The following is a 27,464-nucleotide window of genomic DNA, read 5'->3' on the forward strand; positions in this document are numbered from 1 at the left end:
GGCATATGGCACACATCTTTGTAGTTAGATATATGGAGCACTTTACCTAAAGGTAAAATACCATATTGAAAAGGGTATTTCTCAGTTTTTTCTACTCAAAGGTCACTCACTATCTATTTTTTATCCACCAGCTCAGAAATGCCCAAAAATATAGACTATGTATTTGTAGATAAATATTTTCTTTAGTATGCATCATTCCACATTATTCTATTGGTATAAATATGAAAAGCATCATGTAATTTTGTGTTTAGCATTTAGAAATAGTTAAAATAAATTAGTCAACACATTTTTCTCTTGTGGTTTTCAAAACAGAGCAATTCTTCATATACTGCCCAAGGGAACATAAATGATTTGGCCATTTTTATCCCTGGTCTATTTTCTCTTCTCTTCTACTATACCATATTTGTCCATTTTTCTCAAAAGTAGGGGGTTCAAAAGCTTAGGTTAAATTAAGACTTAATAATAAAAAATCTGTGGTGCATGCCTATAATCCCAGTGATTCTAGAGGCTGAGGCAGGAGGATTGCAAGTTTAAGACCAGCCTCTGCAATATACTGAGACAGTGTCTCAAAAGTAAATACAAAAGGGCTGAGGCTGTAGCTCAGAGGTTAGTCCCTATTACCAATTATAATAATAAAGTAATAAAATTAGTAACTGCATATTGAATGTATACTTTGCACCTGGCTCTGCAAAAGAAACTCTTTTCACATAATATCAGACAAACCTACAAAATAGTCCTTCTGATTAATCTCTATTTTACAGATGAAAATAACAAAGATAAGAGATTATTTGCCAAACCTTCTCTTCAAAAAATCCTTGGCAAAACATTACAGGAAGAGGAAGTAGAAAATAACATTGAAAACCAACATTGGGAGGTAGGACAGTAAAGGGGGGAAAGTAATCAAAGAGGAAAACAAATCAGGTTTAGTAACATTAATAAACAAATATGGCTGGAAGAACAAACCATATCTCAATAATAACCCTAAATGTTAATGGCTTAAACTCACCAATTAAGAGACACAGGCTAGTTGAATGGATCACAAAACAAGACCCAACAATATGCTGCCTACAGGAGACTCATTTGATAGGAAAAGATATACATAGACTGAAGGTGAAAGGTTGGGAAAAATCATACCACTCATATGGACTGCGGAAACAAGCAGGAGTGTCCATACTCATATCTAATAAAATAGATTTCAAGCCAAAGTTAATCAAAAGGGATAAAGAGGGACACTACATACTGCTCAAGGGAACCATACACCAACAAGACATAACAATCATAAATATATATGCCCCAAATAATGCTGCAGCTATGTTCATCAAGCAAATGCTTCTCAAGTTCAAGAGTCTAATAGACCACCATACAATAATCATGGGAGACTTCAACACACCTCTCTCACCACTGGACAGATCTTCCAAACAAAAGTGAAACAAGGAAACTATAGAACTCAATAACACAATCAACAACCTAGACTTAATTGACATATATAGAATATACCACCCAACATCAAGTAGTTACACTTTTTTCTCAGCAGCACATGGATCCTTCTCAAAAATAGATCATATTTTATGTCACAGGGCAACTCTTAGACAATATAAAGGAGTAGAGATAATACCATGCATCTTGTCTGATCATAATGGAATGAAACTGAAAATCAATGATAAAAGAAGGAAGGAAAAATCAGGCATCACTTGGAGAATGAACAATAGGTTACTGAATGATCAATGGGTTTTAGAAGACATCAAGGATGAAATTAAAAACTTCTTAGAGTTAAACGAAAACACAGACACAACATAACGGAATCTATGGGACACATTGAAAGCAGTTCTAAGAGGAAAATTTATTGCTTGGAGTTCATTACTTAAAAAAAGAAAAAACCAACAAATAAATGATCTCATACTTCATCTCAAAATCCTAGAAAAAGAAGAGCAAAACAACAGCAAAAGAAGTAGAAGGCAAGAAATAATTAAAATCAGAGCTGAAATTAATGAAATCGAAACAAAAGAAACAATTGAAAAAATTGACAAAACTAAAAGCTGGTTCTTTGAAAAAATAAATAAAATCGACAGACCCTTAGCCATGCTAACGAAGAGAAGAAGAGAGAGAACCCAAATTACTAGCATATGGAATGAAAAAGGCAATATCATAACAGACACTTCAGAAATACAGAAGATAATCAGAAATTATTTTGAATCCTTATACTCCAATAAAATAGAAGATAGTGAAGGCATAGATAAATTTCTTAAGTCATATGATCTGCCCAGATTGAGTCAGGAGGATATAGACAACCTAAACAGACCAATAACATTAGAGGAAATAGAAGAAACCATCAAAAGACTACCAACTAAGAAAAGCCCAGGACCGGATGGGTATACAGCAGAGTTTTACAAAACCTTAAAGAGGAACTAACACCAATACTTTTCAAGCTATTTCAGGAAGTAGAAAAAGAGGGAGAACTTCCAAATACATTCTACGAGGCCAACATCACCCTGATGCCTAAACCAGACAATGACACTTCAAAGAAAGAAAACTACAGACCAATATCTCTAATGAACCTAGATGCAAAAATCCTCAATAAAATTCTGGCGAATCAGATTCAAAAACATATCAAAAAAATTATACACCATGATCAAGTAGGATTCATCCCTGGGATGCAAGGCTGGTTCAATATATGGAAATCAATAAATGTTATTCACCACATCAACAGACTTAAAAATAAGAACCATATGATCATCTCGATAGATGCAGAAAAAGCATTCAACAAAGTACAGCATCCCTTTATGTTCAAAACTCTGGAAAAATTAGGGATAACAGGATCATACCTCAACATTGTAAAAGCAATCTATGATAAGCCACAGGCCAGCATCATTCTGAATGGAGAAAAATTGAAGGCATTCCCTCTAAGATCTGGTACAAGACAGGGATGCCCTCTCTCACCACTTCTGTTCAACATAGTCCTCGAAACACTGGCCAGAGCAATTAGACAGATGAAAGAAATTAAAGGCATAAAAATAGGAAAAGAAGAACTTAAATTATCACTATTTGCAGATGACATGATTATATACCTAGCAAACCCAAAAGGGTCTACAAAGAAACTATTAGAGCTAATAAATGAATTCAGCAAAGTGTCAGGATATAAAATCAACACGCATAAATCAAATGCATTCCTGTATATCAGCGACAAATCCTCTGAAATGGAAATGAGGACAACTACTCCATTCACAATATCCCCCCAAAAAATAAAATACTTGGGAATCAACCTAACAAAAGAGGTGAAAGATTTATACAATGAAAACTACAGAACCCTAAAGAAAGATATAGAAGAAGACCTTAGAAGATGGAAAAACATACCCTGTTCATGGATAGGCAGAACTAACATCATCAAAATGGCGATATTACCAAAAGTTCTTTATAAGTTCAATGCAATGCCAATCAAAATCCCAACGGCATTTCTTGTAGAAATAGATAAAACAATCATGAAATTCATATGGAATAATAAAAGACCCAGAATAGCAAAAACAATGCTAAGCAGGAAGAGCGAATCAGGTGGTATAGCGATACCAGGCTACTACAGAGCAATAGTAACAAAAACAGCGTGATACTGGTACCAGAACAGGCGGGTGGACCAATGGTACAGAATAGAGGACACAGTAACCAATTCACAAAACTACAACTATCTTATATTTGATAAAGGGGCTAAAAGCATGCAATGGAGGAAGGATAGCATCTTCAACAAATGGTGCTGGGAAAACTGGAAATCCATTTGCACAAAATGAAACTGAATCCCTTTCTCTCATCATGCACAAAAGTTAACTCAAAATGGATCAAGGAGCTTGATATTAAATCAGAGACACGGCATCTGATAGAAGAAAAAGTTGGCTATGATCTACATACTGTGGGGTCGGGCTCCAAATTCCTCAATAGGACACCCATAGCGCAAGAGTTAACAACTAGAATCAACAAATGGGACTTACTCAAAATAAAAAGGTTTTTCTCAGCAAAAGAAACAATAAGAGAGATAAACAGGGAGCCTACATCCTGGGAACAAATCTTTACTCCACACACTTCAGATAGAGCCCTAATATCCAGAGTATACAAAGAACTCAAAAAATTAGACAATAAGATAACAAATAACCCAATCATCAAATGGGCCAAGGACCTGAACAGACACTTCTCAGAGGAGGACATACAATCCATCAATAAGTACATGAAAAAATGCTTACCATCGCTAGCAGTCAGAGAAATGCAAATCAAAACTACCCTAAGATACCATCTCACTCCAGTAAGATTGGCAGCCATCATGAAGTCCAACAACAACAAGTGCTGGAGAGAATGCGGGGAAAAGGGTACACTTGTTCATTGTTGGTGGGACTGCAAATTGGTGCAGCCAGTTTGGAAAGCAGTATGGAGATTTCTTGGAAAGCTGGGAATGGAACCACCATTTGACCCAGCTATTCCCCTTCTCGGTCTATTCCCTAAAGACCTAATAAAAGCATGCTACAGGGACACTGCTACATCGATGTTCATAGCAGCACAATTCACAATAGCAAGATTGTGGAACCAACCTAGATGCCCTTCAATAGATGAATGGATAAAAAAAATTGTGGCATTTATACACAATGCAGTATTACTCTGCATTAAGAAATGACAAAATCATAGAATTTGGAGGGAAATGGATGGCATTAGAGCAGATTATGCTAAGTGAAGCTAGCCAATCCTTAAAAAACAAATGCCAAATGACTTCTTTGATATAAGGGGAGTAACTAAGGACAGAGTTGTGATGAAGAGCAGGAGAAGAAGACTAACATTACATAGGGATGAGAGGTGGGAGGGAAAGGGAGAGAGAAGGGAAAATGTAGGGAAAGGGAAGGTGATCCTCAGGGTTATACAAAATTACATACAAGAGGAAGTGAGGGGTAAGGGAAGAATAATACAAGTGCAATACATGTTTTACAGTAGAGGTGGTCGAAAGAGAAGAGGGGAGGGGAGGGGAGGGGAGGGTGATAGTAGAGGATAGGATAGAGAGAGAATTCATCAGACACTAGAATGGCAATGTGTAAATCAATGGAAATGTAACTGATGTAACTGATGTGATTCAGCAATCTGTATACAGGGTAAAAATGGAAGTTCATAACCCTTTTGAATCAAATTGTGAAATATGATATATCAAGAAAGATGTAATGTTTTGAACGACCAAAAATAAAAAAAGAGATTATTTGCCTAAAGTAAGATGGTCCCCAAACCCCTTAACTAAAATGAATTAGAACCTTGAACTTACAGTGCCAGAGTACGTGCTTTTAATCAAAGTAAGTGAGTATATCTCTTTGTGTGTTAAGAAAGAAACTACAATAGAGAATTTCTGAGAAATGGCAAGAATACTGCCAGGCATCCAATAACCAATAATCAGGAACTCCTACCTACATAATAAGTGTTCATCATATGGCTGAATATTAAGGATTTCTCAGTTTTGAACTAAGAAATCAGAGGACTTCTAGAAGTTGAGTCGATCCTTATAATAAAAGGCCAAATTATAATTCAGTAACTAAAGAGTTTGAATATATTAGATGTGTCCATATCAGCAAGTTTTCATAATGTGGATAATAAGAGGATTAAGAAATTGGCAAATGCACCTACAGACTCATTTGTTCTCATTTCTGGGAAAGGAAAGATAAATGAGATTAGTAGAAAGGAATGACTAGGAAATTTAGGTAGTATGCTTAATTTCTACTCCAAGAAAAATATGGCCAAAACAAAAAAAATCTTAGAATGACCCTTTTAACACAAGAAGATATGGCTTTCTCTACAAAATAACTTTGAAGTGTGAATTGTCAAATTAAGTCTAATCCTCTCTGATACCGGATTGCTTACAAAACAATATGAAACTTTATATATTGTAGTAATTAGAAAGTCTTTAAATAAAAAGGAGGTACAAAAACTTCTTTAATATTCCTTAAAAAGCAAAATTATAATAAGAATCATATTAAATAATATTTGAAGCAGAACATTTTCATTATTAAAATATTTAGCTTAGTGTTATAGAACTTTAAATATTTTATTTTATTAAGTAAATATTGATATGTTTACATAGTTTTTACAAGATAGACAACTTTCTTCAATAACCATTTTTCTATTTTGCGACAGTCTTGTAATTAGAATTTTAACAAATGTGTAATTTGCTACAAAGTGAATATAATTTACTAGATCATTTCCCTATTGTTGGCAATTAAAAGTGTTTCCCATTTTTTGCTATTACAAGTGACAGGACAATGAGCACATTATAATTTTCTAAATATAAATTATTTTTAGAGTAATTTCCAAAATTAAAATTGATGTACAAAAATTTTGAACACTTTTATCTTACTCATTGCTAATGAATTACTTTTCAAGTAATAAAACCAAATTAGATTCTGAAAAAATTTGTCAACATAAGATATTATTTTTATTTTGGTGTTAATAAACTGGAAACTCATATTCCATTTCTTTGAATGTTTTGATTACTGTTATGTTTGTGTATGTGAATATATGTATGTGTATATATATATACACATATGTATGTGTATATATATATACACATACATATATGCTTGTGCGCGCACACACACACACACACACATCTATATATTTTTCTCATTCTTTTCTGCTTTTTTTTGTAACTTATGTCCAGGTAGCTGGAGAAAAAACGGGCAGAGCAAATTGGAATTCCAATAAATTAATGATTGCCTACCTCAAACGAGCTTTCAAGATTAAGAATATTACTCTGACTCACCAGTAAATTCTTTCTCATTCCCCTTAAAGATGATTTTTTTCATAAATCTTCCTCACTCTCCTCAAATTTCCCTCTGTCCTCTTACTTTCCTTTCTCTCAGCTAATGAACTGCCTCAGATCTCATTAAGAAAACAGGAGCTGGTAAATGACCCACTGTCAAACCCATTAATTTATTTGCATCTACACTCAACTTTTAATTCCCTTTTATTACGAGAGTTGAAATTAAAAAGTAATTTCTATGGCATTTGTTCTCATTTTATCAAGAACTTCACTACAATTCACCTACTCTTTATGAATTATTCCCATCAAAATATAAACTTATACTAAACTGGTAACTCCTTAAAATTTTAGAATGAATATATATTCATTATCCAATTCATAGATAATTAAAATTGTTATCTACACATATTGTTTCCACTTCCTCATGTTCCATTTACTCTGTAATGTACTTCTGCCTGACTAACCCACCCCCACATTTCTCTACTGCTCAGAAACTTTTACCTATGCAGGGAACTCGTCATCCCCATGTCATTACAAATAGTGAAAGCTTTTTGTCCTTATATCTAGGCTGTGTTCTTCTATTAAAAAGAAAATAAAATAACAAACAAAAATTGTTTTACGATTCCATGCTCTTACACTTTTACAATCTTCTACCTCAGTATATTTTGTTGCCCCCTTTCATATAATTTCTAAACATTCTAATTTCATTTACCTTGAAATTAAATTATTAAATCTAAAAGAACAAAAAGCAGTGGAACATTTTGTATTGAATATGAACCATTAAATCATACACTAGCAACTATGTATGACTGATTGATTCTACTGAATGAACATTTTTTTTATTACTCTTACTCTTTTCTTTCAAAAAAGAAATATTTTTCTTGTAGTGTTTCTCATTTTTTCCTGTTCCTTCCTATATTTATTTATTTGTTCAGAACGTTTCCTGAGTATCTACCATGCTTTCTTGAAAATTTTAAAAGATTCACTGGTGAACAAGAAGTACAAAGTTCTTGTTCTTAAGCAAATATCCCAGATGTATGGAAGGTAAAGAAATGAACACATTTCATTTAGTGAAAGACATACAAATGTATAATGGGATAGGAAATTGAGGAGGCCAGTCTCTCTGGCTAAGGTAGCAGTATTGACAATTCAAATGAGATGTAAGTGATCAAAGAGAAACTGATATAGGCACGAAAAATTTAAAAAAATGTAGTCATGATATTGCTGTATCTGATAACTTAAAAAGACCTGGAACCAGGTGAAGATCTGAAAAAGATGCTGGGGGTAGCAGCACATAGTGCTCATAAGTTTTGCTAAATATTTTATGTGTTACTCTCTTTTTAATAGATGGTCTTTGAAGGTTTTAAGCAGGCCAATGATATCATCTGACTTGTGCTTTTTAGAAGATTACTTTGATTATTGAGTCTTTAAACAAAAAGTATGCCTCTGAGAAATGTGAGTTGAAATATAATGAATTTTAAAATATCAATGAGTTAAAAAGTAACTGATTGACTATCACAATTAGTCCCAACTAAACTACACTAACAAAAGCTTGGTGACCCTGAGATTCTGGGAAATATTAGATTAGGGAAACTCGCTTTTTACCATATTAGTATGATTTTTAAAATTCCATCTGTTTAGGGTTCAGGACTATTAGAACTGAGAGGTGGACCAGGGATTTAGAGTAGGAAAAAAAAGATCTTGTAGGTAGCTGCTATTTCCCATTTAGTGGGACAAGTAAATGGTGAGGGGTTGATTACCCTCCTGGGAGAGCATTTCTTAAATGTTAGAACTAACAAATGTGCTATTTGCTGAAAAACTACTATGTATTAAGCACTAAGCTGGGAATAGGGACGCAAAGGAGACAGTTAACATTATGAGCAGCAGTTACTTGACAAAAGGCGCTGTGCTATTGCTTACCGTGCATCACCTCATTTCAATTTACACCATAACACTAAGAGGTAAATGCATTTATTATCCCATTTTCCAGGTAAGAAATCTAATATTTTAAAAGTGTTTCAGTGATTTCTCCAGGGTTACATAAGTGCATTAGGGTGTAGGCAGTATTTAGACTCAGAAGATCTGATATCAATTCCAGCTCTCTTAACCATTATATTATTGCCTACAAGGACCCTATTTGAGAAGTCCAAAATAATACATTTATGTGCACAGATCCTAAGACTTCCTGGCACAAATTGACTGTGTGGGAAGGCCTGGGTTTATGCAAGATGCACTTGGAATGAAGAAGCTTTTGAGGAAAGGTCGCAAAAACATTCTCTCCATACTATAGGGAAGCAGAAGCAAGAATAAATTGGTCTAAGGCAATGGGGTAAGCTAATAGCATGATGATGAGAAGCCAAGGAGTTTTTTTCTTTTCTTCTGTAATTATTAAATTATATACTTCAAAATATCAAAAGAAAACCATTGTATATTATGCAGTTGTGAACCCAGCTTGAATCCTGGCATATGCAGATATAACATTGGCATTTAGATATAGTTACATACAAGTCTATATTTTTAGCTATAAAGCAAAAAAATTTTCATATATATATATATTAGGAATGTCTTCAGAGAAAATATTTGAAGTCTATAATCTAAGGGGAAAGCAATTTTGCAAAAAGATTGTTCAGAAGAAGGAAGTCCAACAATGACAAACCTTTAGTGATGTTTGTACCAATACAGCATACCTCATGTTGTTCATCTGTGCATTTTCTGGAAGGTAGTCAGTGTCCATCAGTTCTCAAAGTGATAAAGATTCACACTGAGAAGGAAGAAAGAGCTTTGCTCTGGAATTAGATCAGCTTAGGTACCTACTTAACTCTAATTAGGTACCAATCTTAATTTTTCAAAGCTCATTTCCTATCTACAAATAGGAATTTCATTATCTATTACAAAGAGATTTAATGAAATTAAATAACACATATAAAATCTATATATTCTATCAGACTATTAGAACATGCCTACTAAATGTTAAATGAGCTGAAAATACTCTGCTTCCTTAAAATGGATGAAATCTGTCCTTTTGTTCTTCATGGTTTTTCTTAGTTATTGGTTTAAATATCAAAGCCAAAGTTACTTAAAAATTATTCTTGTTCTTTCACAGTCCATCTGCTACCCCAACGTATTCCTTGATGAATCAAGTCTCAATATTACCAAAATCTATCACTTTAGCTATGACTGTTCATGTTTAAGGTATTTCAGTGTGAAATAAGTCATTATTCAAAAGAATCGCTAATGCAGTTTTGTTGATGATTTCATTGAGACATAAATACATCTTAATTAGAATTAGTTTTTGAAGAAGAGGAGAGCAATGAATCAAACTGTGGGTAAGAAAACCTTTTATTTCTGTACAAAATGTTATTGTCATTTGCTCTGGATGGAAAAAAGACAGCTTATATTTAGTCTAATTTATGTTTCATGATTTGTTTAAAAGAAAATGTCATTTAAATTTAGAGTGATAGAACAATTGAGTTTTCTTTAGTAATGCAGATTTAGAATTTTCTTAGTGAAAGTGATAGTAGGAAGACTGTTTACCTTGAAAGTTCCCAGACTCTGCTTGAATTTTAAGACCTAAACTCTAAAATGCAAACATAATCAGTATTCCAGATGTGGCAATCAGGAAATGATTTGTGTGCCAGAAAACATAACACAGGAATAGTGAAAGCCAAAATGATGCCAAATGTGTATGAAAGTAGACTACATAAAAATATATATTACCTTTGCAGATTAATTATAAAATTCAGAAAGACTTGTATGATTTGTTCTTATTTAAATACAGAAAGCAGGGTCATATTATCTATGTTATGAAATTGGTACAATGATATGACCAAAACTTTTTTTTTTTTTTTTTGTCCTGAGGATTGAACTCAGGGATGCTTTACCACTGAGCTATATCCCCAGTTATTTTTATTTTTTAAGACAGCATCTCACTAAGTTACTGAGAGTCTTGGTGTATTGCTAAGATTTGCCTCAAACTGAAGAGATGAATAGGTAGCAGTTTATTTTTTCCAAACTATAAGGAACCAGTGTTTAGTTTTTATCAAAACCTTAGTTTCGGGTTATCAGGGCCTGCCGTACCTAAGCAAGCAATACAATGCTTACACTGGTACTGCTTCCCTTCGAAGAACAGCTCTTCAGAGTAGCCACTAGGTCCTCTCCCTTTTCTCCTGAATGTCTTGGTCAAAGAATCCAGAAAACCTCTTTTTATTTCATAGCTAGTACCTGGCCATGTTGATAATTAAAACACCTTAGCTATTTCCTAAGACAGGTAGTATATATGCAAGATTTAGATAAAACAACGCCTTGTGCTGGGGATGTAGCACAGTAGTAGGGTACTTGACCAGCCCTGTCACAACCCCTCATGCCTATAAAATACTTAATGCTCAGTTTTTAAAACAGTATGAAGCACCAGTAACTGCTAACAGCAGTATTCTTACATCATTTATATTTAAAGTAACTTATTTAAAACAAAAGAAGAACTGCATTCTTTATGTATTGCTTAAGGATTCTATGTTTGTTCCATACACCTGTATTCTTTGTCTTCAACTGAGGTAAAAGAAATAAATAAATATTTGTTAATTATTTACACTGAGTGGGGCTCAGGATTGAAACTGGCCTGGGTTTAAATTTTAGCTCTGTCATTTACTTAGACTTCCCTGTGCCTCAGTTCTCTTGCTGTTAATAATTATTTCAGAAACATTCTAAGGATTATAAATAATTAAAATAATGTTTAAATCCAGAAGAGGCATCTGTTACCTGATTTGAAGTGAAATACATAATTTACCTTTGTTTTGACAATACAACAGTCTGCATTTCTTCATATCAACCAACCAGTAGCACACAGCATTTTGCAATGTAACTCTAGGCTTTTGCTCATACAAAACCAGTCAAAACTTATAATTGGTAGAAGAAACTTGGAAAAAATTTTATGAGCAAAAGAACTGCAGTTCTTCCTGGAGTACAGATTATTAACCTGGAAAAGGACAAGCAATATTTAAATGATGTCACAATTTAGGTCAAAACTAATCATGTCACTACCAGTTTCAGTTTAGTGGGATTGAAATTCTTGACTGCCCCATTCAAAGCAGGAATACCTCCTAGATAACCTGCAATTGAAGAGCCTCAGTCACTTGTCCATAAAATGGGTATGGTAATACCATTATGACAAGAATATTATGAACATTAAGAGAAATATACTTCTTTAGCAACCTTACCTCAAAGTAATAAATCTTTCAGCTCTTTCATTTCTTTTTTGTTCTTTACTTATGCTCTTTATTTATTTTTTAAGTGTTTTATTCTAATTTGTTACAAATGACAGCAGAATGCATCACAATTCATATTACATATTTGGAGCACAAGTTTTCATATTTCTGGTTGTATACAAAATACATTCACACCATTCGTGACTTTTTTATACATGTACTTAGGGTAGTAATATCCATCTCATTCCACCATCTTTTTTTTTTTACCCCCTTGTCCCCTCCCTTCCTCTCCCATCCCCTCTGCCCTATCTAGAGTTTGTCTAATCTTCCTGTGTTCCCCATCCCAACCTCACTATGAATCATCCTCCTTATACCAGAGAAAACATTCAGCATTTGTTTTTTGGGAATTGGCTAACTTCACTTAGCATTATATTCTCTAACTCTATCCATTTACCTGCAAATGGCATGATATTCTCTTTTATTCTGAGTAATATTCCATTGTGTTTGTGTGTGTGTGTGTGTGTGTATGTTTGTATGTGAAATTGGTGTTTGCTTTTCTTACTAATTTTTATCTCTGAATCATCTACTGAAGGGCATCTAAGTTGGTTCCACAGTTTAGGTATTATGAATTGTGATGAGATAAACATTGATGTGGCTGTGACCCTGTAGTATGCTGTTTTTATGTTCTTCCCTGTTCTGAATTCTCTGCATCATGTTTCACTATGATATTCACTGTAATGTTTTGAAATAATCTCATATGACTTCTAACATAACAAACAAATCCTAATAAATTGTTGAGTAAGAAGTATCATTACTACTTTGGGTAGACAACCTGGTTTGCCCATATAATGTTTGCTCCTTCTTTACTATTAGTTGCTCTTACTCATGAGCACAAATTGAGTGTTTATCATGTGTATCAAGTCCATGAAAAATCACCTGTGATGCTAATTTGGGTTGATAGATTTCAGCTTTCTTAAACCCCACCATTATTATTTCTACCTCTCCTCTGACTTAATAACCTCAAAAAATGGCTTCTAATTAGTCATTATACTAATTGACATTACATTCATTCTACCTTGCTTTTCTCCTTTGCTTAAACCAAATGTCAGCCAACTCCAAGTTTACTGTGAGGGACCTTCTGAATATGAGGAAGCTTGGGAGGAAAAAAGGATTAGTAGGGTAAACAGTCACATGTGAAGTTAGTAGAAGATTTGACAATAGCAAAGCTAGTGAAATTAGAGTCAATTAATGGTCAGAAATTCTGTCATGTGGACCATTTACTGGTTGCAACTGGGCTCGCAAACACTAGAAAGTAAAGGGTGGTAAATACCTTGTTCCTGCCAATTTCTGCTTGTTATCACAGCAATTCCTTTCTACTTTATAAAACAACAAAATTTTAGTGTTCAAATGTAAATGTTATCAATATCAGTGATAGAAATAAACCTGTTCAAGTTGCTTCATAAATATAATTTGACAGCATCTTAAATTTCATAGTGAAAATTATTTAGTAGAAAAGTAAAATTCATTCAAAGTACAATACTATTTTAACCTCAAAAAATTCAAAAGGATTTGCTTATTCACTCTTGGCATACTTTTCTTCAAAGAATATATTAGAACCTTTTTTTATTAAGACTTGTTTCTCTGTAGAGAAAGAGTGTATTCGTATTCATAACTATCGGATAAATCAATGAACTGACTTGCTTGGTTCATTAAACACTTTTTCCTCATTTCCTAAGAAGGAGCAAGATATCTGATAAGAAAACTAAAATCACACTCTTGTTAAAATCATAAACAATAAAATGTTAGTAAATAATTTTTACTTTCCATGCAAAATGATCAACAACTAAATAATATCCCATGTAAATAACAGAAAATCATCTTTTACTGTCTAGTTCTGTTGAAAGAAAACTGCATCTTTATTTAGAAATTATTTTCAAAACAAATGTTCTTTTAGTAACTGAGTAAATATGAATGTTAAGATCAGCTGGTTTTAATTTGTATAACTGCCAAACATAATTTTTAAAGACTGAGGATTTTTTTTAACTACTATTTCATTTTGACATTATATACAGGACAAAGGAAGAACTGCTTTCTACTTTTTCCTACTCCTTTTCGCTGTCACTCGTTTTGGATTCAGGAAACAGGGAATGATTTTAGTGTTTTCTTAGGTTCTAAATAGAAATATTTAGGTTTTAAATAGAAAGTAGGTTTACTTTCTATTTAGAATCTAAAGAGAAATTATGTTTGCTTATGTTTCTGATATCTAAGCCTGTGATACAGTTACTTCTCTTCAGCTGTATGGCTTACAGAACCAGTCTTATTATTGGGTGAAGCAGAAATCTGATTCCTAAAAATGTCTTCCCACCTACTAACCTATGCTTGGTAGAGTCATCCCTGATCAGAGAACTTTTTTTACTTTAAGTCTTTCTTTCCCATTGAAATTCAAATATCTGTACTTTTAAGATCTTAGTCATTTTTTTACCTCAGCCTGAATGATCCACAAGGAAGTTTTGAGGATGTGGAGGAGGGAGGAGAACTTGGGGGCATATGGTTTCTTTATCAAGTATTAGGTAACAGAACTTACAGTAATAAATAGACTCAAAGGAGAAAGAAACTTTTAAAAGTAGAGTTCAATGAAACTTTTAAACAATCTGCATAGTTTTTCTAAGGTCTGTTCTCATTAGAAAAGAAGATTCTGAAGGTGATTGCTACTCTTGTGTTAAAACTTTGTCTCAAAAGCATAATCAATAAATTTTTTGTGCCCCTGTATATTACAGAATGCATACTATTATTCAAATAGTGCAAGGAACCCAGATTCCCCTAGGCCTCAGCCATGTAACATTTTGTAGCCTGCTCACTTTGAGTATCAGAAACTGGAATGGAGAAATCTGGTTCATCTTATTTTAAACTCCTTATTTTCCAAATTTGAACATTTTTAAAAAGTAGATTCTAAAATGACTACAAAAATACTGTAAATTTTTTCATTGAAAAATGTAGTGTTTACTTTTGCCATACATTATGTGCAATTTATTAACTCAGAAGTATATATTTACATATTCCATAATCTAAAATTTATATTAGATGTAACTACAGTCTGGTTCTGATGTCAACCATAAAAGCCTCTCTGAAACTTGCTGATATTCTCTGCTACAAAAATATGTCTCTGTTTTTTATCATTGTTTCTATAGTAGTGTAATCTATATTATCTAATAGGTTACATTTCATCCAGGTAAACGTTTTATAGACACTTTCTTGAATAAGTATAAAATACCAATTACAGAGAATTTTCTATTTCTATTCATACTTTTAAAATCAACTGAAAGGGCAAAGTCTTCATCAATGGTATTGGAAACTGGCCCTCTCTCTAAGCCTAGTTGCCTCTCAGCTGAATATTAAGTTTCTGGATTTAAATACCTATGACTTTCTTCTAATGTGTAATTTTTAAGAAACTTTTTCTTTCTATAGAATTCTTAGAAGAAGTGATATTTGGGTGTGTGGAAGAAGAGTATTTTCCCCAAATTTTGAACTTCAGGGCTACATTCTAGGTTAGAAACCTGGCCCAGCATCATCTAGTAGGATTAAAACCTACTTTTCACTTTCTTGTAATGAAAATATTTCCACCAATTTCTTTTGTATTAAAAATAGAATTCAGAGCCAGTGTGGGCATGGTTGATGATTCTGCTTCTCTGACTCATGATTTTAGACTTGTTGCTTCCAACAACTTTGTAAATACAGCGTTTACAGCATTTAAATAGCATTCTCTATTTATATATGACTGTCAGGTGTGTTTGCTGTTATTGGTTGCAAACAGTGTAATGTCATGGGGTATCTTCTAAAGTTACTTCTTTGCTATGTCAATACAGTATTTTTCTCCTTTCTCTCGCATCCTGAGTTTTGATGCCTATATAAATGTTTGTAAATAGTCTTCTGGATTTGTTTTTTTTTTTTCTGGTTCATTGGCTGTTTGCCAAAATTTTGTTGTTGATCTTGTTTGCATGTTTAAGTATGACCTTTTGGTTAAGAAAAGACAAACAGATGTGCTCATTTAACCATTTTCTGAAGATTATGCTAAAAGAATCCAGTTGTTTAAAACAGAATGTCTCAGTATAAAGGATCATAGCATATTACATCTGCCCTGCATGTTTTCAGTTTTCAGGGACTAAACATCAGTTCTGCAACATATAATCAGGCACATGAAGCCAAAAAAGAAGCCAGCAATGAACAATTTATGCCTGAGTTCAATGGTATTGGTGAACTATTACTACTAATATTTACATAAAGACAGTGGCCAAATAACTGATTCAATAAAACAACCATTTCTTTCATAAGAAAAAAAGAATGACACCACTTAGAGTTGACAGACATGGACTTACAAGTATGAGATCTGGAAAAAATCTTGGAAGCCTCATTTCATTGAAAAAGCAAAGGAGGTCAAGAGTGATTTGGAGACTTATCAAAAGCAGAGACAGAACTAGGGTAAAAGTCGGGTTATTCTGCCTCCCCACCTAGGACCTGACACTTTTTGGACTTTTAGGGTATTATGCATCAAGAGAATCTGCATGCACCAGATTTGTTTCTGTTTTTATTAAAAGAAGCAAGGCATTGCTTTTATGAACATCACAGCATAGAATCAATTCATCCATTAAGCTAGTTAAAAAACAGTCAATCCAGTACTCTCAAAGGAACAGTATTTTAAACCTTATTTTTTTAAAAAATTGGAAATAGAAATCAGATAGATATATGTTTGGGTATATTTTTGTGGGTACCCACACTATTAAATTGAAAACATACAAATATAAATTTTGAGGTTTTTGATAGTTCAGTTATATGTGATGACATGAAAATAGAATCTTTGTAGTTAGTCAAATATTTTGTAGTATTCATTTATTTTTGTATCTTCCTTTCTTTATAAACCTCTTAGTTTTAAAGATAATTAAAGGTGCAAAATAGAGATAAGATACTATGTACATTTGTACTAACATTTATAATCTTTCTTAAATGGCCTAAATTACATAAAGACTGAAAATGTCATTGTTCTATCTGTTCTATAGTAAATTGTCCATGTTTAGCTATCAAATAAAGCTCAGAGAATAATCCTTACATTAAAAAGTGCATTCTCTTCATAAGATATTGTCTTTTTGCTATGACTACATTCAAAGAATTTGCCTTTTTAAGGTTTCAATCATTTTCACCATTGTTCATAAGCATGTTACTGCTAAAGGTGCCTAATTCTGTTGCTAAGCAACCCTGCAGTCTTGTTAAGACATGATGATGAACTAATAATTATTGTAAATATGCTCGCTTGGATTTGGCCCCTTTAAGAATATCCTGATACTTTTCTTTGAGAGGCTATACAGGGTTCTGAATTTCAACTCATAGTTCTGTAGGCATATAAATGAAAGAATGGTGTTTTCCAGAAGAATTAGAAGAATGCAAATAGTGCACTGGAAAAGCACAAATCTTTCATCCTACCAGTGTGTTCCCTCCCAACCCCCACAGACACCAAAAAGGGCAGTCAGAAGACAAATCCAGAATTTCAAGGAAATGTGAGGAAAACATATTTCTTTTATTGAGTAAACTGTATGTTTTTCTTCTTATCCTAAATTCTTGAGAAAAACTGTCAATCCATGCTATTTAAAAGAATAACAACTCAACCCTACCTCAGTGTTTTAGCTTTTTGAGATTTTTCAGAGCAAACTCAATTATTAATTAGATTCTCTCCACTCTGCTTGCTTTTGTCCCAGATACCTCACCTCATTTGAGGAATATCCTCCTTTAAACAGTTTAACCAGATAACTCCAGTACCCAGTCTTAATATTTCCTGTCTTGATATATAGAGATGTATATGGGGATTACAAAACACTCTCTAGGACATAATGGGAGTTAAATAGCATTCTCTATTTATACATGAAAAATAAAATGTTCCTTTAAACAATCTTTGTCAGTGAAAACAGAATCAAAGAAACATATTTTATTACAAAGAATCACACAAGACTGTTCTAAGGAAGAGAGAGAGAGCCCTATAAATTTCCATTTCAATGTCCACCCAGCCCAGGACTGCATTCAGATTCTCCTTCCTTGTGTTGACACCACCTTCAAATGTTTTGGAAGGTATCCCAACATGTTACCTGCTTTCTTGTCTCTTGTACTTGAAAACATGTTTAATACCATTTGTAGTCTATTATATTTGTAGGATGATCCCTCTTTAAGGGCATCATCTAGTATTTAAAATTGAAAGTTCTGATTTTTTTATTCTTCTAAAAATTAAATTATTGCAATCTCGGTTTAAGACAGCCAAATTGCATGACTTTAAGACTTGAGACCACCCTGGCAAGGTGGCTGCTCAGGAAGCTGAAGTAGGAGAATCTCAAGTTCAAAGTCAATTTCATTAACTTAGTGAGGTCCTAAGCAACTTAGGGAAACCCTATTTCAAAATAATAATAATAAAAACAAGAAGACTGGAGATGTGGTGGCTCGGTGTTTAAAAATTCCTGGTTTAATCCCGGAAGGAAAGGAAGGAAGGAAGGAAGGAAGGAAGGAAGGGAGGGAGGGAGGGAGGGAGGGAGGGAGGAAGGAAAGGAGGGAAGAGAGGGAGGGTGGGAGAGAGGGACGGAGGGAAAGAAAGAGACTTGAGGCCATAAAGGTGGTGGAGAGCATAGCTATACAGGTATGCTAAGTTGCTAAGTGAAAACCTCCTGACTTAAAAAAATGTAGTTTGCCATTTGTTTCCCTCCCACATTAAGAATTAAAATCAACACATCAACATTAGGTCTAATGTACCACATAGTAAATGTTAAATGTGAGCCCCCTTCCCTATCTTCACTTGGTGTGACCCGCTTTTATTCTTCTAGGATTTACTAGAAAAGTTCATATTTTCCAGGAATACATGGCCTTTGATCATATTCCCTTTAAAGTTTTATTGACCAAACTAAAGGTTCTTAATTCTTTTGTAATTCCCACATCCTTATTCCCACATTCTTATTTTCTATCTCATTCTCAGGTTTTCTTAGAATTCAGTTTATTTTTATAAGCATTTGTTGAGTTCCTTTGAAGTGAGTAGCATTACAGTAAGTCCTGAGGTTACAAATGTAGACAGAATTTCTGTCCCTAGGAAGTTCATATTCTAATGTCAAGAGTAATAAACAGATTTAAAAGTTGCAATTCAAACTGATAAATTTTGTGAAATTGTAGGAACAAATAAATAAAATATCTAAATCAAACTAGGGAGGATGAGTGATTCCTATATTAGACTTTTCTCTAGAGTTGGCTGTTAAAACTGTGTCTGCATTCCAGGTTTGATTGACCAAAAGGCTCTTAAAAGTTCCCATTTCAGGAAGATTTCTTCCTTTCTAGACTATTCCCACTTCACATGCATCCCCTTTTCTATAGCATTTATTTAGAAAATTTGTAATTGTACATTCTTTCTCCAACATTTAGAAATGTATATCTTTTTTAAAAAATTATTTTTTAAATTTGTTTTAATTAATCACACATGACAGTACAATGATCTTGACATATCATACATTTGAATCAGATGGGGTGTAATTTCTCATTTTTCTGAGTGTACAGGTTGCAGAATCACATTGGTCATACAGTCACGTATAAATCTTCTATAAACAGGAGTGTCTTTCTCAGGGACCGGCTTGGGAACCATCTTCTTGAAAGGTAATCATCAAGAAAGATAGTGTCCTTATTTCCCCATCTCTATGGGAGAGAGGAACCTAATTAGGATTAGTGCCAATTAGCAAACAAAGATGGCTTAACTACATTTACTGACCTAGCCATTAATGTCCTCCAGCACTTTCCTATCTGCTCACACCAATATTCAAAACTTTCCTGCTTTTTGTTCCAATAGAGTTGAACTCAATCTCTTTCCTATTGAACCAGTCTTAAATAAATCATTCTTTGCCTGCTTAATTTTGTCTTTTGAGGATGCATCCATGTTTTGAACAAGGAGGAAAAACTAATTTTACTCAATATTCTGTTCAATGATATCAACATTTTATCAATTTTGTAACTGCTGATTAAAATAAACCTGTCTCTGTCTAAAGAAAGCTGTTTACAGTGGCTTTAAACTATTCTTTTCCTAGCAATAATTGAAACCAGAAAATTACTCCTCTTCTACTTGTAATTAGAATTTTTTTCCAAAAATATATTTCTTCACATTTACGCACACAATGTGCTTTTGTTTCAATCACTGTGAGAGGGCTAAAGTAGTCACTTTTACGAAGATGTTTATGCTTCTTTTGGTATTCACTGGTTTTAAGGGTTTAGAATTGCCAGCAATTTGGAACAATTCATTATGTCCATCATTTATAAATTACACATTAAGAACCATCCTGCTCAAGTCCCCATGAAGTTTTATGGTATCAACTCAAGTACCTGGCTTTATGGGTGGTCTAGATTGAGAATTTCACATAATTGATGATGGTATTCAACTCTAAATTCTAAAATTTGATGGGAATTTCTAAATCAATCATTAAAAATTGAAATGATCTTAGAGAAAGACTGTATAGTAAAACTTTCTAAAGACTGCTTAAAAGTTACAATTGAATTTGACTAGAGCTCTAAATTAAATGAAAGTATTTCCTTCATTTTGATACCATTTTTTTCATTTAAAAATTTATAAAACCAGATTTTACATTTTAATATGTACGTTTGTTGTACTCACTTTTTCTACTGCAAAACAGTTTCACTAACCAGACATGTCATGTTAGAAAATACATGGCTTATTAGAGTTACAAAAATCTGGAGAATTGACTTTATCTTCTCATGCTGCATAAAAATTATTACTTCAATATTCTTTGGCCACTTTTTAAAAAAGATAGCAGTTGGCTAAATCATGGATTCTCACACTTTCCCATATACATCTTTATTGTTTGGGAGCAGACTTATATTGGTATAAATAGGTGACAACTGAAGGTAATGTGTTAATTTTATGTGGTCATAAATCTAAGACAGTAGAAATGTGATTTTAATATCAAAATGTGTACCATTCTTCAAATATAGTAGAGACACATGTAACTATTTTACAGTGCATATATTTGCCAATTCAATGAGGCTTAGAATATACTTTATTAGTTCAATGAGTTGAGTTAATTTTGTAATTAGATCTTGGCTTTAATCATAGATTGTGGATATGATCTTTGGTCAGAAACATATCCCTACATTATAATTATATCATTATTAGAAAGTATAATATTCTTTCATTATATAAGTTAATGCAAAATAACTAAGATTTTCAGCAAAAGAAGGGAGTTGCATTTATTTTATCTTTTATTGGCAAATTTGTTTCTCTCCAGTAATTAACTGATCTTCACATACACATTAAAATTCAGTGTTCTTAAAGAAATCAAACTTTTCTTGCTTTTTCGTTCTTTAATTCCCACAAAATACCTGGCATCATACAGCTATTAGCTCCATATGAGGTGGATGTATATATGAAAATTTCCTCATAAGCCCACTTCTCCAAGAGACCAAGTGATTTTTCAGATTCCAAATCAGTTTAACAGCTTGATGTGCAAAAATCCTGTAACACACTCCCTTCCATTGAGCTACAGCTTTTATTTACTTTGTATTATTATTTCATCACATTTTAAGCTCAGATAAGCTCTTCATGTTGAATTTCTTTGGAAAATGATTAACAGCATACTTTAAATGCAATTACATTATAAGAAATACAATAGAAATACAAGCAACATAAAAAATACCATTCACATATTCCCTGACTGCTGTCAGCTCAACAAAAAAATCTCAACTCCATAATGAGTTTATTAATATACATGTTTCTGGCAGTAGCTTCTTATCTTTGGAGAAGAGATATTAAATATATTCTTATGCAGTTTAATCCCTCTTAATTTAGAAATAAGACTTCATTATTATAATATTTTAAGAAATATGAGATAGTTCAATATCTTGCAAGATAATTATGAAGACATTTATTGATACTGTAGACATTTATTGATATTTTACTTACTCTTAGAATTTTTGAAAATGAAGGATGTTTAAATGTACTTCTGGTTCAAACTCTGGACATGAAAATTCTGAAGTTAAGTATATTGTGAACAGTTTGTTGCTGTTTATGGATGGTAACAAAACTAAAATGTCTTCCATTGTTTCATCACATTTTAATTGCATTCAGATTAATCTGAAAACTTTGTCAAAAGGCTAACTAATATTTGGAGGTGTAAAGTTTTTATTGTCTGGTTAACTTTTAAAAGAATGACTAGGACAGTGTTATATAAATCAATTTAGTACAAACAACATCCTTGCTAATCCCCCTCAGTCACTTTCCTCCCTCTATTTCTAGGTTATTAATTACTCAAGTTATGACTTTACCTTTAGAAAGTCTCAAATTAGCATCAAATTTTCGTATGACTCAAAGCAGAAGAGATTTTTCAGAATTATTTTGATGGATTAATATTTCCTCAGTTGAAATTTAGTTAATATATATTTTAATTTATTATAGAAAAGTCATGTATTTTTCAAAGGAAAAATGTCTTCTTCTGTTCCCTATAGCTAATTTTGTGCTAAATTTTAAAATATTGGTCTACTCTTTCTTCTGATTTAAAACTTCAGTATGACTGATGATTAATTGTACGACTGATTGTAGTTCCTCAAACATTTTAACTCATTGGAACAGTCTTTTATATGTAACAGCAGTTCCCCAAGTGTTGAATGAATGAATGAACAGGCCACATTCACATTATGGTAATCCCTGAATTCTTCTTTAAGAAGCTGAGGTTAATTTTGTGATATATGTTTTAAAAATGGAAATTAGACCAATATTTTCATTTGATTTAAAACATGACCTCTGTCTTTATAGTGAGTTTAAAAGACTAGTGTTACTGGTGGCTTTAGGAAGTGATAAGCAAAACATGTTAAATAATCAAAGATATTTATAATTTATATTTAATTGGTTTAAGAGCCAGAGGAAGATTATTGATTAACAATAATCAAGAGCCAGTTGCAATGCTGAGGACTAAACTGCATCATTTCAAACTTAGTTCCATACCTCATTTTACTTTGGTGCACTTCATTAAGCTTCCTGATGCTGGCACACAGCCCCTTAATTTGAGGTGCTAGGACTTGGCTTTTTTCTTTTTTAATGGTATATTGAAAGTTTATATGTGGCATGAGAAATATGCTTTTTTATTTTATATATTGTTACTTATAATAAATCCAGATCTATATGCGTATATGTCAAACTTAAAAAAAAAAATGCTAGTGTGAATTTTTTCCTTAGGCAATGGCTGACAAATCTCTTGCTTTTTAACTATATGACACCATACCTTGGCTGCTGATTTGTGCAAGATACCAAAGTGCCACCCTTGCAGTATGCTGTAGAAGAAGCAGATTTTCCAAGACAAAGAAGGTTTAGCAGGGAGTTTTCAAAGAAACTACTCACGGTTTCAGCCTGATCAAAAAAATTTAGCAGTTTTAGTACTTACTTGCTATAGCAGACAAAGACTTAGATTTCATTCACCATTCAGGAATCTTTCATTGTATAGAGAATTAATGGGTTGGGCCAGATTTTGCAACCTAGAGCAAATCTGGTCTCAGGACATAATATAAGGGGAAGTTGTAACCTAAATTCAAATAGGCTGGAGTTAAATATATAAATCTTTGTGAGAAGGTTGAACATCAAAAATATTTATTAATTAAGGTTGCATTTCAGCTTAACAAATGAGAAAAATTGAACTGATAGAATATATCTTTTTCAAAGAAGAAATCACAATGATTTCTATTGATGTGATCAGAATTCCTACAAACCTCTCTTTCCAGTAGATTATATATGGTATCATAGAAGAACACTGAAAATACATAATTGAGTATTCATGAAGAATCAGAAAAATATATTAAATCTCTTGTCAATAGACAAGAAAAATTGAACTTTTGTTAATAATTAGAATATTTATTATCAAATGTATAATTTTTATATACAGGGAAGGCAGACTGGTATCATATCAGCAGTATATTAGTAATAGGTAGTCAGTACACAAAATGTGCCAAGGCTGCCCTATGCTAACTTTTGATCTTAAGGTTATGCCAGTTTATCTCCATTTCCCCAGGAAAAAAATAAAACTTATTGTATATTATCATTTACTATATCAGAACTATTTCAAAAGCAATCTTGTTAGTCAACTCTATTTAAAAAAGAATCCAAGCCCTTCTTTTCCTATGAAATCTATGGTAGTTGCTATGACAATGGTATTTCTATCTCAGCCAACATTTCATATTCTTCAGTTTTTACCCAAAGTAACCTCATTCTGCTAGCTAGGTATCATCTTCTAAGATCCCCAAAGATTTTCCCAACATTTCCTCCAAAGATTGAGATTGGGAAAACAATAGCATTACTAAATTCTGAATTAGGAAAAAAAATCATTTCTATTCTGAATGATTTCTATTATAGCTATTTTCATTTTGTACAATCTCAAATCTTTTTTAGGATGATGCATAAATTTATATGGTTGCATTATAGCAAACATATAGTTCTCCGCTTTCCTCTACCGTTGCCAATAGTGAAAGCATTCTTCAAATGTTACAGGTTGGGAAATTCATTAATATTAAAAAACATGTGGGCTTGGGTTATTGCTCAGAGGCAGAGTGCTTGCCTAGCACATGTGAGGCACTTGGTTCGATCCTTAGTACTACATAAAAATAAATAAATGTATTGTGTCTATCTATAACTAAAAAAAATTTTAAAAAAAGAACATGTGACATTTAGTGGATATAATTCATTTAGTGGATATAATTCAGTTTAATCAGGCTTCAATTACTGCATTTTCAAATTTACAATTTAAAGTTAATTAATTTGAATTCATTATTGTCATTATTACAAATAAATTGACAAATAACATTTTTATGAAAATATATTTTTATTTTAATAAATTATTTCATCAGATGTTTTAATAAAAGTGAGACAGAGGTTATGATTTGTTTGGCTTGGGTAGTATCTATGATGTAAATGTTTAGGTTGACCAAATTGTTTGTATTCTCCATTGTTTGCTCCCATACCATACTACATATTTCCCTTGTTTGTCTAATCCCTGAAAGCACATGAATTTTTGATTATGGGATCAAATATACAAGTATTTTTTTTTTACTTTTGAAATTACTATCATGTACCTTTTCAAAAAGTTGTACCTATAGTTAAATGTCATAAACATTTTATTCATTTGAGTGCTTTCTATAAGCCAAGTGCTGTACAATAACCAGGGAGATAGAAAATAGTATCAAAATAGTAATAAATAGTATACAAAATACAAAATAGTAAAAATATACAAAATAGTAAAAATATACAAAATAGAAAATAGTAAAAAATATACAAAATACAAAATAGTAAAAAATATACAAAATACAAAACAGTAAAAAATAGTATAAAAAAAAGCAATATTAAGAGATTTATCCTCAGTACCACATAAAAATAAATAAATAAAATAAAGGTAGTGTGTCTATCAACAACTAAATTTTTTTTTAATAATAATAAAGTAGGTCATTACATGGGGAAGGGGCGCTGGACAGTTAAAGTATGGAGGAAGGGGAGAATTCCAGGCAAAGAAAGAACTACATGCAATGACCCAGAAAATGTAGAGCAGAGTGCATCCAAGAATTTTTTTTTTTTCCTGTACTGGCATTGAACCCAGGGCCTTGTGCATGCTAGTCAAGTGCTCTACCACCAAACTACATCTCCAACCATTTTTTAAATTTTGAGACAAGTTCCCCAGGCTAGCCTTCAACTTTCAATCCCCTGTCTCAGCCTAAGTAGCTGGGATTACAGCTAAGAGATTTTAAGTATTTTGAGAACAATGAGTGTGAAGGTAAATGTTGGAAGATATGAGACTGTAGTGTAGAAGTAAGCTGAAGAAAGATCTTAAAAGTACTTTAAGTTTGTTACAGGATAGTATACAGTATATTTATATCTGTTTTATAACAACAAAACTAGAATTAAAGTCATTTAATATTTTTTTGTCTAATTTATTAGCCTTAAAAACATATTACAGCCAGGTGTGGTGGCATGTGCCTACAATTCCAGGGACTCCAGAGGCTGAAGCAGGTGGATCTCAAATTTGAGGCCAGTCTGGGCAACTTAATAAGAATTCGACTCAAAGTAAAATCACAAAATAATGGCTGGGGCTGTATCTCAGTGGTCATGTGTCCCTGAGTATTGCTAAGGTTAAAAAAAAAATTTTAAAGCATATTTATACTAAAGTGGTTTTAATATGCATTGAATCAGAAAATCAAATTTCTGGCATGGTCAGTAGCCTGAAAATGGCACAGAGATTAGAAAACTCACCAGCTTTTGAGAGGAAAACATGCAGTTTGATGTCAGCACAGGTCTTTATGTAGGAGGAAAGGAACTTATGGAGCCATAGCAATTGTCTGGAACAATCAAAATGCCTGGAGTTTCAGGCTTAGGACTTTGGATTTAGTCAATAATACTGTAATTTTAACATAAGCAAAGACATCATGAAAGGGAACACCAATTTCCTTAAAGAAAAATTCAGAGTGTTCTGATTTTTAGCTGTGGGAAACAATTTCCAGGTGGGTAGTGGAGTAACAGCACAAATATCTAGGGATTTTCTCATTTTGATTATCACCACTACCACCACACTAGCCTCCAGGCCTTTACTGTAACATCTAAGTCTAAATTTGAACAAAATAAAAAGATCTTACTTGAGGGGCTGGGATTGTGGCTCAGCGGCAGAGCACTCGCCTACCATGTATGAAGCCATGGGTTTGATCCTCAGCACCACATAAAAATAAATAAATAAAATAAATATACTGTGTCCAACTACAGCTAAAAAATAAATACTAAAAAAAAAATCTTACTTTATATCACTTCAGTTCTGATGGTATAGCTAAAATATCAAAATAATTCATAAAATAATAAATGCATCTCTGGGAAATGCAGAGAATTTGAGAACTATATTACAGTATGATTTTAAAGACCAGTTATTCTATAGAACATTGCTAATCTGAGGTACCTGGAAATCTACATGGAACTTCAGGCATCTCCACTCCCTATGAAATAATAGGTAAGATACTGTGTGCATTTGTACAGGCTATACATGAAAGATATAATGAGTGATAGCTTCTGTTAAAAGATAAAAGGAAACCCTTGCAATTGTCTATTAATTCAAGCTAAAGGCAAAGATGGAACAATTGAGCAGAAGCAATATTATGAGAGATCTAAATCATCTGACAAAAGTACAGAGTTCTCTGGGTTGCAAATCTTAGAATATCTGGAACTCAAGTCCGTACTTCAAGTTTCAACATAGGGCTTCTGAGAATCACTCTGAAATCACGCTGAAAGTTTTGTATACATGTATGTGTGTATGTACATTTTTCTGAGAGGGCATTACAAGTTTCATGAGTGTTCCCTTTGAACTGTGTATCACATCTTCATGTCACTTCTGTGTTGGGTCTTCTCACTTCTGAAGGTGGAAGTTCTAGCTTCTGAGGCCCTGGATCTAAATCAGCAGATGGTGATGATA

At 32.8% G+C, this 27,464-nt stretch overlaps 1 protein-coding gene across 3 annotated transcripts in view; it reads right to left on the bottom strand.

The window, feature by feature from the left end:
* The window catches only part of Pkia (cAMP-dependent protein kinase inhibitor alpha), a 93,078-nt gene that overhangs the window by 40,900 nt on the left and 24,714 nt on the right, over window positions 1–27,464 (bottom strand). The window contains exon 1 of one of the 3 annotated variants that reach the window (XM_078016995.1): window positions 9,454–9,557. The exons of 1 other annotated variant lie outside the window; for it this stretch is intronic. The gene's annotated coding sequence lies outside the window, so the exon portion shown is untranslated. Of the gene's footprint in view, window positions 1–9,422; window positions 9,558–27,464 lie in introns of those variants that run through there. One more of the 3 variants, XM_078016994.1, reaches the window with a different exon arrangement.

This window comes from Ictidomys tridecemlineatus, chromosome 7, assembly GCF_052094955.1.
Source record: "Ictidomys tridecemlineatus isolate mIctTri1 chromosome 7, mIctTri1.hap1, whole genome shotgun sequence".
In the NCBI taxonomy this organism is placed as follows: Eukaryota; Metazoa; Chordata; class Mammalia; order Rodentia; family Sciuridae; genus Ictidomys; species Ictidomys tridecemlineatus.